Source organism: Balaenoptera musculus, chromosome 6 (assembly GCF_009873245.2).
Source record: "Balaenoptera musculus isolate JJ_BM4_2016_0621 chromosome 6, mBalMus1.pri.v3, whole genome shotgun sequence".
NCBI classification, from domain to species: domain Eukaryota; kingdom Metazoa; phylum Chordata; class Mammalia; order Artiodactyla; family Balaenopteridae; genus Balaenoptera; species Balaenoptera musculus.
Genome location: NC_045790.1, coordinates 89550178 through 89555197, shown reverse-complemented (window position 1 = coordinate 89555197; position 5020 = coordinate 89550178).

The following is a 5020-nucleotide window of genomic DNA, read 5'->3' as shown; positions in this document are numbered from 1 at the left end:
ATAGGCAACCTTCCAGAAAAACAATTCAGAATAATGATAGTGAAGATGATCCAGGACCTCAGAAAAAGAATGGAGGCAAAGATCGAGAAGATGCAAGAAATGTTTAACAAGGACCTAGAAGAATTAAAGAACAAACAAACAGAGATGAACAATGCAATAACTGAAATGAAAACTACTAGAAGGAATCAATAGCAGAATAACTAAGGCAGAAGAACGGATAAATGACCTGGAAGACAGAATGGTGGAATTCACTGCTGCAGAACAGAATAAAGAAAAAAGAATGAAAAGAAATGAAGACAGCCTAAGAGACCTCTGGGACAACATTAAATGCAACAACATTCGCATTATAGGGGTCCCAGAAGGAGAAGAGAGAGAGAAAGGACCAGAGAAAATATTTGAAGAGATTATAGTCGAAAACTTCCCAAACATGGGAAAGGAAATAGCCACACAAGTCCAGGAAGCGCAGCGAGTCCCATACAGGATAAACCCAAGGAGAAACACACCGAGACACATAGTAATCAAATTGGCAAAAATTAAAGACAAAGAAAAATTATTGAAAGCAGCAAGGGAAAAACAAAAAATAACATACAAGGGAACTCCCATAAGGTTAACAGCTGATTTCTCAGCAGAAACTCTACAAGCCAGAAGGGAGTAGCATGATATACTTAAAGTGATGAAAGGGAAGAAACTACAACCAAGATTACTCTACCCGGCAAGGATCTCATTCAGATTCGATGGAGAAATCAAAAGCTTTACAGACAAGCAAAAGCTAAGAGAATTCAGCACCACCAAACCAGCTCTACAACAAATGCTAAAGGAACTTCTCTAAGTGGGAAACACAAGAGACAAAAAGGACCTACAAAAACAAACCCAAAACAATTAAGAAAATGGTCATAGGAACATACATATCAATAATTAGCTTAAACGTGAATGGATTATATGCTCCAACCAAAAGACACAGGCTTGCTGAATGGATACAAAAACAAGACTCATATATATGCTGTCTACAAGAGACCCACTTCAGACCTACGGACACATACAGACTGAAAGTGAGGGGATGGAAAAAGATATCCCATGCAAATGGAAATCAAAAGAAAGCTGGAGTAACAATACTCATATCAGATAGATTTTAAAATAAAGAATGTTACAATAGACAAGGAAGGACACTACATAATGATCAAGGGATCAATCCAAGAAGAAGATATAACAATTATAAATATATATGCACGCAACATAGGAGCACCTCAATACGTAAGGCAACTGCTAACAGCTATAAAAGAGGAAATTGACAGTAACACAATAATAGTGGGGGACTTTAACACCTCACTTACACCAATGGACAGATCATCCAGATAGAAAATTAATAAGGAACAGAAGCTTTAAATGACACAATAGACCAGATAGATTTCATTGATATTTATAGGGCATTCCATCCAAAAACAGCGGATTACACTTTCTTCTCAAGTGTGCATGGAACATTCTCCAGGATAGATCACCTCTTGGGTCACAAATCAAGCTTCAGTAAATTGAAGAAAATTGAAATCATATCAAGTATCTTTTCTGACCACAATGCTATGAGATTAGAAATGAATTACAAGGAAAAAAACGTAAAAACACACACATGGAGGCTAAACAATACATTACTAAATAACCAAAAGGTAACTGAAGAAATCAAAGAGGAAATCAAAAAATACCTAGAGACAAATGACAAGCAAAACACGATGATCAAAATCCTATGGGATGCAGCAAAAGCAGTTCTAAGGAGGAAGTTTATAGCAATACAATCCTACCTCAAGAAACAAGAAAAATCTCAAGTAAACAATCTAATCTTACACCAAAAGGAACTAGAGAAAGAAAAACAAACAAAACCCAAAGTTAGCAGAAGGAAAGAAATCATAATGACCAGAGCAGAAATAAATGAAATAGAAACAAAGAAAACAATAGCAAAGATCAATAAAACTAAAAGCTGGTTCTTTGAGAAGATAAACAAAATTGATGAATCTTTAGCCAGATTCATCAAGAAAAGAGGGAGAGGACTCAAATCAATAAAATTAGAAATGAAAAAGGAGAAGTTACAACAGACACTGCAGAAATACAAAGCATCCTAAGAGACTACTACAAGCAACTCTATGCCAATAAAATGGACAACCTGGAAGAAATGGACAAATTCTTAGAAAGGTATAACCTTCCAAGACTGAACCAGGAAGAAACAGAAAATATGAACAGACCAATCAAAAGTAATGAAATTGAAACTGTGATTAAAAATCTTCCAACAAACAAAAGTCCAGGACCAGATGGCTTCACAGGTGAATTCTATCAAACATTTAGAGAAGAGCTAACACCATCCTTCTCAAACTCTTTTAAAAAATTGCAGAGGAAGGAACACTCCCAAACTCATTCTATGAGGCCACCATCACCCTGATACCAAAACCAGACAAAGACACTACAAAAAAAGAAAATTACAGACCAATATCACTGATGAATATAGATGCAAAAATCTTCAACAAAATACTAGCAAACAGAATCCAACAACACATTAAAAGGATCATACATCATGATCAAGTGGGATTTATCCCAGGGATGCAAGGATTCTTCAATATATGCAAATCAATCAATGTGATACACCATATTAACAAATTGAAGAATTTAAGCCATATGATCATCTCAATAGATGCACAAAGATCTTTTGACAAAATTCAACACCCATTTATGATAGAAACTCTCCAGAAAGTGGGCATAGAGGGAACCTACCTCAACATAATAAAGGCCATATACAACAAACCCACAGCAAACATCATTCTCCATGGTGAAAAACTGAAAGCATTTCCTCTAAGATCAGGAACGAGACAAGGATGCCCACTCTCGCCAGTATTATTCAATGTAGTTTTGTAAGTCCTAGCCACGGCAATCAGAGAAGAAAAAGAAATAAAAGGAATACAAATTGGAAAAGAAGAAGTAAAACTGTCACTGTTTGCAGATGACATGATACTATACATAAAGAATTCTAAAAATGCCACCAGAAAACTACTAGAGCTAATCAATGAATTTGGTAAAGTTGCAGGATACAAAATTAATGCACAGAAATCTCTTGCATTCTTATACACTAATGATGTAAAATCTGAAGGAGAAATTAAGGAAACACTCCCATTTACCACTGCAACAAAAAGAATAAAATACCTAGGAATAAACCTACCTAGGGAGACAAAAGACCTGTATGCAGAAAACTCTAAGACGTTGATGAAAGAAATTAAAGATGATACCAACAGATGGAGAGATATACCATGTTCTTGGATTGGAAGAATCAACATTGTGAAAATGACTATACTACCCAAAGCAATCTACAGATTCAATGAAATCCCTAACAAGTTACCAATGGCATATTTTAAGGAACTAGGACAAATCACCTTAAAATTTGTATGGAGACACAAAACACCCCGAATAGCCAAAGCAGTCTTGAGGGAAAAAAACGGAGCTGGAGGAATCAGACTCCCTGACTTCAGACTATACTACAAAGCTACAGTAATCAAAACAATATGGTACTGGCACAAAAACAGAAACATAGATCAATGGAACAAGATAGAAAGCCCAGAGATAAACCCACACACCTATGGTCAACTAATCTATGACAAAGGAGGCAAATATATACAATGGAGAAAAGACAGTCTCTTCAATAAGTGGTGTTGGGAAAACTGGACAGCTACATGTAAAAGAATGAAATTAGAACACTTCCTAACACCATACACAAAAATAAACTCAAAATGGATTCGAGACCTAAATGTAAGACCGGACACTATAAAACTCTTAGAGGAAAACATAGGAGGAACACTCTTTGACATAAATCACAGCAAGATCTTTTTTGATCCACCTCCTAGAGTAATGGAAATAAAAACAAAAATAAACAAATGGGACCTAATGAAACTTCAAAGCTTTTGCACAGCAAAGGAAACCATAAACAAGACGAAAAGACAACCCTCAGAATGGGAGACAATATTCGCAAACGAATCAACGGACAAAGGATTAATCTCCAAAATATATAAACAGCTCATGCAACTCAATATTAAAGAAACAGACAACGCAGTCCAAAAACGCACAGAAGACCTAAATAGACATTTCTCCAAAGAAGACATACAGATGGCCAAGAAGCATATGAAAAGATGCTCACCATCACTAATTATTAGAGAAATGCAAATCAAAACTACAATGAGGTATCACCTCACACCAGTTAGAATGGGCATCATCAGAAAATCTACAAACAACAAATGCTGGAGAGGGTGTGGAGAAAAGGGAACTTTTGCACTGTTGGTGGGAATGTAAATTGATACAGCCACTATGGAGAACAGTATGGAGAACAGTATGGAGGTTCCTTAAAAAACTAAAAATAGAATGACCATATGATCCAGCAATCCCACTACTGGGCATATACCCAGAGAAAACCATAATTCAAAAAGACACATGCACCCCAATTTTCACTGCAGCACTATTTACAATAGCCAGGTCATGGAAGCAACTTAAATGCCCATCGACAGATGAATGGATAAAGAAGAAGTGGTACATATATACAATGGAATATTACTCAGCCATAAAAAGGAACGAAATTGAGTCATTTGTTGAGACGTGGATGGATCTAGAGACTGTCATACAGAGTGAAGTAAGTCAGAATGAGAAAAACAAATATCGTATATTAACGCATGTATGTGGAACCTAGAACAATGTTACAGATGAACCGGTTTGCAGGGCAGAAGTTGAGACACAGATTTAGAGAACAAACGTATGGACACCAAGGGGGGAAAACCACGATGGGGTGGGGATGGTGGTGTGCTGAATTGGGCAATTGGGATTGCCATGTATACATTGATGTGTATAAAATTGATGACTAATAAGAACCTGCAGTAGAAAAAAACAAACAAACAAATAAAAAAACAACTAATACTAAACTTTCTTTGGGTTATATGTATGGAAATATGTTAATATAAATGTTTCAGACATTACATGAGATTTCTAAAAATCTTATATGTTCTGT